The sequence below is a fragment of the Hylobates moloch genome, unplaced genomic scaffold (assembly GCF_009828535.3).
Source record: "Hylobates moloch isolate HMO894 unplaced genomic scaffold, HMol_V3 SCAFFOLD_16, whole genome shotgun sequence".
Taxonomy (NCBI): domain Eukaryota; kingdom Metazoa; phylum Chordata; class Mammalia; order Primates; family Hylobatidae; genus Hylobates; species Hylobates moloch.
Window position 1 is genome coordinate 85,325,687 of NW_026652291.1, and position 12,962 is coordinate 85,338,648.

A 12,962-nucleotide genomic window follows, 5' to 3' on the forward strand; every position below is an offset into this window, starting at 1 on the left:
TAGGCACCCGCCACCATGCCCAGCTAATTTTTGTATTTTTAGTAGAAACAGGGTTTCACCATATTGGCCAGGCTGGTCTCGAACTCCTGACCTTGTGATCCACCTGCCTGGACCACCCGAAGTGCTGAGATTACAGAAATGAGCCATCGTGCCCGGCCTCCTGGCCCTATCTTACCAGGGGGCCATATGAGTTGCCTTTTTAATTCCTAAGTCTTTGGATCACGAAGCTCTCCACCAAAGAAGCCTATCAACCCCTCCCAGATCCTGAAACCCCTTCTGCAGCTTTTCCACTGAATCCCACTCCACACAATTCCTGGTTCCCAGCTTCAACCCTGACCCTGATCCTCCCAGCTCTCCATGGGCATTTAGAAGTTGCTATCTCAGCAGATGCCCCAATATGCCTTAGACCTTTAGCCTCTGAACTTATTCCAAGCCCCCTGGTTTGGCTTGATGTCCAGATACCCAAATTTCGGTTTCCTATGTGACTCACGTTAACGCTACCCTTCTCTGACATGCGAATTCAATGCAACTAATGACTATCAAACATTTACCTTATGAAAGGCCTAGTGCCTGTGGTACAGCATGTCAAGTAAGATTTCCTGCTCTCTAGAAGCTTAGGGACAAAGCCATGCATGTGCTGTCGATGCTGTGGTGGATTATCTGCAAAGATGGCGTCAACAATTCCTCCCATCCCTACAGGCATTCATCCTGTGGAATGAGACCTTGTAGCTCCTCTTATCAAGCTCCTCCTTGTAGCTCTTCTTATTTTTCCACCGCTTAAATTTTGGCTGGCCTGTGAGTTACTTGGACCCATAGAATGCAACAGAAATGGCATTGCATGACATCCGAGCCGTGGCATCAGGAGGCCTTACAGATTCTTCTCTCACCCTCTTGGATGGTGATGCTACCATGTGGGGAAGCTCCAGCTAGCCTGCTGGAGGACAAGTTCACGTGTAACAGAGATGAGCCAGCCCAACTTAAGCCCCCCAGATAACTAAAGAGACATGGGTGACCCCAAGTGAGACCAGCAGACCACCTGTCTGATACTAGCCCCAACTGCTGACACAGAATCATGAGCAAATAAAACAATAGTTGTTTTAAAGTATTAAATTTGGGGTGTTTTATTATATAGCAAGAGGTAACTATTACAGAAGCATAGAGGAAAAAGAGATTAACTGTGAGAACATTACTTATGCTTTCCACAGTTAACTGCATGTTTTTAACAGGTTTTTATTGAGCCAAATGAGTTTTTTACTGATTAGGTCTCAGGCTGGATTACAAAGGGAAAGAATGCAGGCTGGAGAATCAACATTAAATAGACCAGTCCTGCCTGGGAGCTAGCCTGGGGTGGGGAGGGAGTGGTCACTTCCTCAAAGCTGCTTCTGATTTTCACCCTTCTAACCCCCAGTACTGGACCCACAAATTATCAAGCTTCTCTCCATCTCACTCTCAGTTCTTACTCACACATTATTTTCAAGAACTAGCATATTAACAATGACTCCTATGACAGTGACAGCCAAGCAAAGAAGGGACAGGACCGGGGTGGTGGCTTCCTGCATAGAAGTATATCCATTTGATGTACATAAAAGACACCAGCATTATTTTAACCAGGTAATAAGACTTGGCATCAAAAAAAAACAAACAAACTTATCTCACTCATTCCTTTACTTTCCAAATAAAGGTTTTTTTCTGCTCTCTGCTGAAATTTGTTTTCTGTCTTAAGCACACAAAAGGAAGAGTATCTGCCATCTCCATCAAACAATATGAAATGAATACTTTAAAGTTCATGAAGCAAGAAAAAGTCATTATCCTAGTCTATTCTTGTACCAGAGTTTCAAACAATAAGCCCATTCTGTCCAGAAGCGACAGAAGAACTACTATTGAAGATAATTAACACTAGAAATAGTCTATAAAGAATGTACAGGGTAACATAAAAACCCGAAAGAGGAGTCATGCCCCAAAATCTAGGAAGGGAGCAACACCGCTCTTTATAACTGAAAATAATGGTGACTGTGCCTTCCGAAGAAGTACTAGCCAGGATCTGGGGTCCATAAGTTTGGCATGAGCCATCTATAATTTTCCCAAAGAAAGGATAACATGACCACAGAGCAAATTCTAGGCAAAGGGAAAATAAAGTACTAACTATAGGCAATTGCCTTCTGCCTTTCAAGGAAGTAGCTTTCTTGGGCTTTTCTGAGAAAGGTGTATAAACTGCGAAGCGAGCTGAGGTGGTCAGGGTAATGGAAAGACTCTGGATATGGAGTGGGAATAAAAAAAGAATTGAGACAAGGCAAGTCCTGAGTTGGGAATATTTTGCATGTTGGAGGAATGTGAATCACTGATGATCAGAAGGCAGGTTGTGGGTTGATTGCAATAATGAACATAAATTCTTTTTATCCCAGTATGCATGCTCCTTTGCAACATCTCCTTAGAACAGAGATGTCTAATGGAGAATTTGTAAGCCATGTGAATCCTCTTTCCTGTCTCCTCTTAAAGCGTTCAGCAAACCTACCTTATTATCTGATGACTTGAGTATTATATTAGGGTTTTTTATGGAAATACATGCCTCAGAAAGGGTATGGGATGAAAGCATAGACTACTCAATTACATTTGGGTTGAATTAATTATGGTTTTATCCGTAAATCCCTCTCTAGTCTCCTGTAACTCTGGATTAGTACCTAGGTCAGAAATAGGCCCCAGTTACCTGACCACTTCTTCCTTTGCTTCACTTCCTGTAGGCCTCCTGCAGCGGGGAAGTGGGGGGAGGCTCCTTTTCCTGGGCATGGGCCCACCTTTCCCACTGCATGAGAGGTAGGAGTGAAAAAGAACAAAGCAGAGAAATTCAAACAGAAAGTGGACAGAGGAAAAAAGGAAGAACTTTAAACTTCACACCTTTCTTTCCTCCATTTTTTTTTTTTTTTTTTTTGGTGCCACTTTCTAAAAGCCTAGCCTCCATATATACCTGGATCTTCTTAGAATTCTCTGTCCTGTTCCATTAGGTCTACTTCTCTATTCTTACACAAGAACCTTGCTGTTTTTATTATTATAGCATTGTAATATGCTTTAACTTCTGATCAGGCAAACTCCCTCCAACTTTGCTCTTCTTTTCAAAGTTGACGTAGCTTTTCTTAAAATCTTATTCATTCCTCCATTCAAATTTATTTTTAACTGAATTTATATTCTACTCTATTTTTATGTGTATTAAGCATTTTGTGTCCTTCTTCACAGAAGAGAATGCCCTGGGTAGAACAATATACACCAGCACATTGAAGTGGATAAATCAGAAACATGGAAGTTTAGCTACCACCCAACAAAAGAGCAATAAAATTACTTTTATGAACTTAAAATCTAATTCTAGAGCATGATGAGTCCACTGAGGTGCAGCTGCCCCATGAGATCCTTCCATGAACAGCTTCTCTCTTACCTTATTGTACTGCAGTTCCTAGCATATTGAACAAAAAAACTCCTCAGGTTCTGAAGGAGAGCTTAGTGCCAGTCACCACAGGCCAGCTCCATGGTGGTGGCAATATTAAAGGACCTTATCTGAGCACCCTTTTAGACTTAATTACCGTCAGGGGAACCTCAGTCATAAAAGGAAAATCCTAATGTACTTACTCTAAAACACTTTATATTCTGTTAGTTGCATTTACTGCTTTTACAGCAAATTTTCCTTCCTAGTTCTGCTACGCTTAAGGTAATTTGCATAGGTTTCTTTTTCAGAACATCTATGGGGAAAAGTGACCTGGGTTCGAACCTTACCTAAGAGTAGTATTTTCCTTTAGACTTTCAGATTCAAGATGGTAGCTTGAGCCCACAGATTGACCTCTAAACCCTATTAGAAGGGCCAAGGAAATCTAAATAAAATCTGTGCAGCAAAGCTGGAATACAGAGGAGGGTGCCAACACAAAGTTAAAATGCAGCAGAATAGGATCAGATTGAAATAAAGCCCCATCGATGCGGAAGAGGAAACTCCTTACACAGGCAACAAAGCCCTGGTGACGAGCAGTGAGTCAATTTCTCCAACAAATCCTGAGAGGGCGTGGGAATCAAGTAGAACCCACAACAACCATTGGTTTCTCAGACAGAACATGTTTCTCCTCTCCTCTTTGGTCCCTGCTCTCCCTCCCTCAACTGTTATTAGTATTTATTTATTTGTTTGATTGTTTATTCAACAAATATTTGTTAAGCATCTCTTCTGAGCCAGGAACTGTTCTAAAGACTGAGGACACAGCAAGGAACAAGGAAGGCAAGGTCCAAGCTCTCATGAAGGAAATATTCTAATGGAGAGACAAACGATAAAAATACCAGAAAACACCAGACGATGATAAATATTCTGAAAACACTAAGAGTGATTTGTTAAAGGTTTTCTGTCAGGCTTCCTTACATTAGTTAATCAGGAATGACCACTCTGAGGAGGTAGTATTTAAACTAAATATCAGAGAGCAAAGGGAACAGCGTTCCGGGCAGAGGAAACACGTGGTGCAAACCAGCTTGGCATGTTTCCAGTCTCAGCCTAGACATCACTTCCTCCAGTGTATTTTCCCAGTCCAAGCCACACCCCCGCCCACACACACACACACCAGGCTGGATTCTGTGTTCTCAAAGCACCCTGTTCTTCCTTTACTCCAGGGTTAACACACTCTGCTAAAATTGCTCACCAACTTGCCCACAACACCCTGTGGAGTTACCCTCTAAGGGCAAAGACTACGTTGCATTCTCAGCACCCGAGAACGTCTAGACATGGAGGAAATCTAATCAATATTGTCTAGCAAATGTATGCCTAGCAAATCAGTTCTTGCGAGTCCAAGTTTAGTTCTCTTTCCACTGTGAAACATCACCTCTCCAATAAGTGAGGACGACTGTTCGAGCAGAACCTCCTTTTTATTATTTTATGTTGACTTCATCCATCTTGGAATTTCCACCTGTTCATACCTGGGTAATAATTAAATTTCTGTTCTCCTTATCAGGCTCTCAAATATTGTTGGGAACAATGGAGAGAGATGCTAGTCTACTTTTATGTTTTAAATTTTCAAGAAATAACTTCCCTGGTTTTCTTAATATAATTTCCCCCTATCATCACCTCTGTAAACAGCAGCCAAAAATACCTCCATACACTTGTCTCTACCAACCAAATTACACATTTCCCTAATGCCTCCTTCTGCTGTTTCCCTTCCTTTGATAAAACCCAATTTATGACTTTATTGTCATGATTAGTCTGATTTTTGAATCCCCAGTCACTTTCCTCAGATAATCATGCTTTTATCATTCCACTCTGCTAGCAACTGTCTATATGTTAACTTTACCCTTGCTGCACTAAATTCAAACTCATTCACTCTGCAGTCCCCAGACCAAGTAATGCCACATTCAAGCACAGCAACCACAGTGCTCCCAGGTGTCTTCTGCAATACACACTGCAATCAAGTCATTTGATTTTACTTTCTCAGGTTCCTAGGCTCATAACTCTCTTCTGTATATATAGAATCTAATAAAAGAAAGAAATTTGCAATGCCTACAGCATTACAGCATACTCAAAAACCTGACAGAGCTGTTATCACTCCACAATCTCAGAGCTTGCACCACCAGTGCTTTCTGCAATCTCACGCACCTCCACAAACGTTGTCTCATTTGCCATTCATAGCATTTCATGGTGCATCTAAATGTTATTACTTGATCCCTATTTAAAAAATGAAAAAACTGTAAAAATCAGAGAAATTAAGAGAATGGCCAAATGCAGCTAGAATTTGGTGACATTTATTCATTTATTCAACAACATTCATTTGCACCTACTGTAGGCCAGACCGTAGTCTAGGTGTTGGAGATAATTTCATTGAACAAGGCAAATAACATCCCAACTCTCATAAAACTTACATTCTCCTGGAGAGACAGACTATAAAAAAGTAATCACTCATTCATAAGGCATTTTCACTAAATACTAAGTGCTATTTTTAAATGTGTGTACTATGATAGAGTGCCAGGACAAGAGCTGGAGGTGGGTGCTACTTGAAATTGGATGGTCAGAAAGAACCTCTTTGAGGTGAGTTGAGACCTGGAGGAGCCAGTCATGCAAAGATATGAGAGAAAAGAGTTCCAGGCAGAGGGAAAACAAGTGCATGGCCTTGCCTGGAGGTGGGAAAGAGCTGAGTGTTTCAGGGACAGAACTAAGAGACTGCTTTTGAGGCTCAATCATTTGAGACAAAATCTCTGCGATTCCCTAGGTCTTTTCTTCATGGTCACAAAATGTCTGTGGAGGTTTCAACATCATGTCTACATTCATGGCAGAAGGAATGGAGAAGGGCCAGTCCTAGCCACATCATTTCCTTTCAACAAAAAAATTTTTAAAAGATTCTCAGAAAGTCTCTTGCAGAATTTCATTTGGTGTTATTGGCCTGAAGCAGTTCATAAACACTCCCTACCCACCCATCCAGCTGTGAATTAGGCAAGCAAAGTACTGTCATGACTGGCTTAGATTAGTATAGCTCCATTATCTGGGAATACTGGTACTCTGAAAAAAAATCAAAATTCTGTTGGCAAAAGAGGAGGAAATGACTATTAGGCAGCCATAATAGTGACTACCATGGTGGAAAGGAGAAGATGAGGTCAGAGAGATATGGAGGTATCAGATAATATTGGGCCTTGTAAAACTATGGTAAAGAGTTTAGATTTTTTTCTAAGTGCAATGTAAAATCATGAAAGAGGTAAGTAAAAGTGTGACATGGTCTGATTTGCATCTTTAAGAGTGTGGTTGCCATTTAGAAAATAAAGTGTAGAAAGCAAGAATAGAAACACAGTCTTTGATTAGAAGACACTCGCAATGCTATAGGCAAGAGATGATGGTGGCTTACTAGGGTAGTAGCAGTAAAGGTACAGAGAAGTGGTGGACTCAAAACATACCTTTTAAGTTATAAGTGGAAGGACTTGCTGACATCATATGGGGGTTTAGGGAAGAAAGAAACAAACCAAAAGCTATGGTCTGATCCTCACAAATCCTTTATAATAGTATTTACAAAGACTGATGAACAGACTCAGAGAGATAAACAATAATAATCAGAGCCATGCTTTGGATATGTTAAGCCTGTGAGGCTATTAGACATCCAAGTAGTTATCTCAGACCACAACTGTAGTAGATGCTGTGATGTGCTGCCCAGTTTTCTCTTCAAGATCAAGGTAGTAATTCCCTCAGCTTCCAGGAGTGATTTGCAGATGACTTATAGCTGAGTTCCTACCCGGATATTGCCCTTGGCCCAAGGAAACTGTTCTATCCAAGGTTACACGTTCTCCTTGAGAGTGGTCCATATCCAATGGTTGGTTGACGCAGGCAAGCATTGGATTGGCTCCCTTGCTTCAGTTTGTAACTACGTTGAAGGGACATCCAGTGCCAGAGTTCCTCATGGGGATGGCTGAGGTTTTGCTGTGATTGTGCTGCCTCTCATCTTCCCTCTCTGCCCATACCTGCTTCCTTCATTTCTTCAAAAGTGTTCTTCCCAACATCATTCCCCAATGAACTTTGTGCATACCTGACCTGGGACACTTGATGTCAGGAACAATGGAAAAAAACAGAACGTGAGGCTGGGAGCGGTGGCTCACGCCTGTAATCCCAGGACTTTGGGAGGCCGAGATGGGTGGATCACAAGATCAGGAGATCGAGACCATCCTGGCTAACACGGTGAAACCCCGTCTCTACTAAAAATACAAAAAAATTAGCTAGGCATGTTTGCGGGCACCTGTAGTACCTGCTACTCGGGAGGCTGAGGCAGGAGAATAGCCTGAACCGGGAGGTGGAGCTTCAAGTGAGCTGAGATTGCACCACTGCACTCCAGAGCCTAGGTGACAAACTGAGTTCCTAACTAAAATATATATATATTTTTTTTTAATCCAGAAAATAATGGGCCTGTTATAGGAAAAGCCATCACTCCCTGAAGGAGCTACAGGACCTAGTCAACATTTACCAGCAGGGGCCAGGAGCAGATATATGGGGCTGGATCCAAAGGGAGCTTTATTAGAAGAGACTGGGGAGTAGAACATAAATCTGTATAAAGGATATAGGATTTAACACCCTTTCAAGGATCCAAGGATATGAGACAAACATGCTGAGCTAGCTCTTGGATGCTTAGAAAAACTGATGACTCAAAGAAATGTTAGAATTGCCATGATAGATGATAGACAAATGGATCAAAAGACTCAAAGAAATGGACATGCTGGAGTGGATATACCACTAAGGCCAGGAAACTTGTCGGCCAAGTATATTCTGCTTGAGCACCAGAAGAATGCTCTATTTAAAGCAGTAAGGAAAGCACTAAAAATGCTGGTGAGAAAAGAACCAGCATTGTGGAGAGGCTCAATGATGGCTGTCCTTCATAAGCCAGGGGTAGCAGAAAGATATACCATTACGGAATGTGGCTCCCTAATGGCATAGAGGATGATAGAATCCCCAAACAGTCAAGGCCAGGAGGCATAGTTGATGCTTAATCAGAAACAATGCAGGTGGCATAGTCAGAGTGAGATCGAGAGAAGCCTCATCTATGGAGAACAATGGAGATGGTTCACAGAATACAGAGTCCACAGGCACAAGATAGGTAAGCAGCTAATAGCCATATTTGTTAATCTATGAAATCAGGGGAGAAAAGCAAGAATGAATCATCAAGAGGATGAGAGAAGCTACTCTATTCTATTTCAATTTCTGGGTCTGAGTCTGTTTTTCAAACCCAGAAACCCATTGGCTGAAGGAGAGACTGGGTCTTCAGGAGGAAAGACCCTGGAACACTAAGGCAATTGTATATGACTATGTATATGATTACCCAAATCATTTGCCAAGTGGACCTATGATCATATATTAGGGTAACCATACACTGGAGAAAGGGAAATACCAGGACATTTTGAGTCCTGCTAGACATAGGCTGCAAGTCATACTGGCCCCAGTGAAATGTTGTATTGACCCCACTTCTATCCCAAGTCTACCTCACGATGTATATATTAGGTTCAAGAACCCACCTAGTGGGAATTTCCTCAGTCCTACCAAAATACAAACATAGGTGAGGCGCAGTGGCTCTCGCCTCTGGTCCCCGCACTTTAGGAAGCTGAGGCGAGCCCAGGAGCTCAAGATCAGCCTGGGAAATGTGGTAAAATCTGTCTCTATGAAGAAATACAAAAATTAGGGACATGATAGTATGCATCTGTAGTCCCCGCTACTTGGGAAGCTGAAGAAGGTGGATTGCTTGAGCCTGGGAGATCGAAGCTGCAGTGAGCTATGATAGCACCACTGTACACCAGCAGGGGTGACAGAGAAAGACCCTGTCTCAAAAATAATAATAATAATTGGCAGAATTCCCACATTGGTTTCTTGGCCTCAGGGTTAAGTACTTCCATAATGTGGAGGCCCAAGTGGGAGCCTCTGAGCACCCCAACCTAAGCCAGCTGAATTTTCTCTTGCTGGGGAAAGTCTGTCTTTTGTTCTATTCAGCCCTTCAACTGACTGGTGAGGTGCACCCACGTTATGGAGGGCAAGCGCATTACTCAAAGTCCACCCATTTAAATGTTAATCTCATCAAAAAACACGCTCACAAAAATATCCAGAAAGATGTTTGAACACACATCCAGGCACCATGGCCCACCCAAGTTAACACAGAAAATTCACTATCACGCCCTTCATGAAATTTGTACTTCCTGTCTCTGGAACCTTGACTCCTGCAGGTTCAGAAGAAAAACACCTGCACCAGGGGACACAGCAAAAATGACATTAATCATTAGGCTACAGCTGCAACTCAGTTTCTTCAGGTTTCTTGTGCCAAAAGGCTAGCAGGTAAGGAAAGGACATCACCCCGGCAGGGGAGTTTGGCGTAATCAGTGACAAAAGGTGAGGGGTGTCCTTAAACAAGAGGGACAGGGAAGGATACGCTTGACATCCAGGTGGCCCCCTGGGGTGTTTCGGTAGTCTCTTGCCTAACTTTGATGGTAAATGAACAAGTACAGCTGCTCTAAGATATGAAGGGCATGGTGACCAGAGGTTCAGACCAGAGGTCTGGGTCACCCCACCTGGTAAACCACCTAGACCAGCAGAAGTGCTGGGAGTGAAGGGAACATAGAGGAGGAAATGATGAGTACCATTTGCATCACTGAGACCGGCTGCAGCAGTGGAGGACGTAGTTCATGTCACTAACCTTTCTCTTGTAAGTTTCTCAAAAAAAAAAAAAAAAAAAAAGGTAACCAAAGAAAATCCTAGAAGAGCTATTCCTGGAAGGGATAAATTTATTATATCAAATAAGTGGACCCAAGGGCACAACAGGTGGAATTTGACATGCTCTGCTGCACCATCTAGATATCCCCTCCTGAACCAAGGTGCTCACTTTTGTAAAAAGGTGACAAGCATTTTGGTTACTCACAGCAGAATATCCAAAAATCGCTCTTAGCTGAAGGAGCTACTTGGCTTCCAGTTTACTCCTCCTTTCAGCTCCCATTTTATGACTTGTCAATGCAAAGACACAAAATCCAAATCCCTGCCTCTACTAAGAATACTTCCAGTAGGGCATGGTGGCTCATGCCTGTAATCCCGCCCTTTGAGAAGGTGAGGTGGGAAGATCACTTGAGGCCAAGAGTTCAAGACCAGCCTGGGCATTAGAGTGAAACCCTGTCTCTTAAAAAAATGTAAAATTAAAAATTATCTGGGTGTGGTGGTACACACCTATGGTCCCAGCTACTTGGGAAGCTGAGAAGGAAAGATGAATTGAGTCCAGGAGTTTGAGGCTACAATGAGCTATGATTTCACCACTGCACTCCAGCCTGGGCAACACAGCAAGACCCTGTCTTAAAACAAACAAACAAACTTCTGGAAGAGCTTTCTAGCTCCAGCACTGGGCTGAGGCTTTTTCTGTAATTACATAGTTCAACTTCTCCCTCTGCACAAACCTGCTTTCTTCATTCTCTCATAGGAGTTATACCCAAGAGCACACCTCGATAAACCTTCTGCACACAAATCTCCATTTCAAAGTCGTTGCTCGGATAACCTCCTCCCTCTTTCCTCTCTCTGGCCCCTTCTCCCTCTGCCCCTCAAGGAACACTGACTCACTTCTTAGGTACAAAGTTGCAAAATCTAACTTTTAAACATGAACAGTAATGAATAAACTGTAGGAAGAAATGGCAATAGTGTTTGATTAAGTTAGACTAAAAAAATGAAGAAAAGTTGCTATTGCATGCATTTTCCATGACTAAGTAAACAGCAAGCCTGTTAAAAACCAGAGATGACCTAGTTACCACTGTGTGTATACATCCAAAAACAAGAAGCAGCCACCTCTCTCATCCTTCTTTCTGGGGGCAGAAAGAACTTTAAAACCCAAGAGAAAGCGGAGAGAATGCAAAGAAATTTCTAATTACATTTTTAAAAGCGGAAATTAAATAAGGACTCATTAACAGTTTATGGAGAAATTACCTCAGAAGTTCTAGAAAAATATACCCCAAAAATGTTAACAATTATTTACTCTGCATGCTAAGATTTAAAGTGACTTTATGCTATTTGTCTTTGTGCTTTTGAAAAATGTTTAAGACCACTATAATCATAAAAGCCTCTTTAACCTAAATATCATTTGCATAAAATTGTTTACCTCTTTCCATAAAATATACGGCATTTTATATAAAAGGCCTAGGAAATTATATATACACATATATTAATGTATCTTTGATGACTAAAATACCTTAAAATTCATCCTGAGCGTTCTCTTCTCCCTCTCTAATTTGACCACATATCTTTTTTTTTTTTCTTATTTGAGCTGAAGTCTGACTCTGTCACCCAGATTGGAGTGCAGTGGCACGATCTCCACTCACTGCAACCTCCACCTCCCGGGTTCAAGCCAAACTCAGGCCTCAGCCTCCCGAGGAGCTGGGACCACAGGCTTGAGCCATTACACCAGGCTATTTTTGTATTTTTATTAGAGACAGGGTTTCACCGTGTTGCCCAAGATGGTCTTGAACTCCTGGCCTCAAGTGATCTGCCCAACAAGGCCTCCCAAAGTGCTGGGATTACAGGCATGAGCCCCCGCACCCGGTGACCACTATCCTTCTACCACAGTGGCTTTTATTCCTGCAGCTCTGGTTCACAACCGTCCCCATCCAGCCTCCAAAACCACTAACTCCCCTCTTCTTTAGTCCCACCCCCTTCACGTCCACTATCCCCACAGCCATAGGTGACTTCCCTTCAGGGGCTTCTCCAAGATCTCCCTGCATTCCTCTCCAAGGTCACCCTCAACACTCTCTGGAGGGTGAACTGCTTACAGCTCCACATTGCAAAGCAGGCTGTTGCTCCCAAGTTTCAACAGTGAGTCGGCTTTGGGAGGCCAAGTCAGGCAGATCACTTGAGGTCAGGAGTTCAAGACTGGCCTGGTCAACATCGTGAAAACCCATTTCTACTAAAAATACAAAAAAAAAAAAATTAGCTGGGCATGGGGACACCTGCCTGTCATCCCAGCTACTCAGGAGATTGAGGGAGGAGAATTGCTTGAACCCGGGAGAGATTGAGGCAGCAGTATTGTTTGAACCCGGGAGAGGCAGAGGTTGCAATGAGCCAAGATCTCTCCACTGCCCTCCAGCCTGGGGAACAGAGAAACAGAGCAAGACTAAAAAAAAAAAAAAAAAGAAAAAAGAACAAACAAAAAAAAAGAAAACAGGGAGTCTACTGATTTGTCAGTTTAAGTTTGTATTCTGAAAAGGACTTAAGGTGGGCACCATTTTTTATTACACTTTTAGTTCTGGGATACATGTGCAGAACGTACAGATTTATTACATAGGTGTATGTGACCCATGGTGGTTTACTGCACCCATAAACTCATCATCTACATTAGGTGTTTCTCCTAATGCTATCCCTCCCCTTGCAACTCACGCCCTGACAGGCCACGGTGTGTGACATTCCCCTCCCTGTGCCCATATGTTCTCATTGTTCAATTCCCACTTATGAGTGAGAACATGCGGTGTTTGGTTTT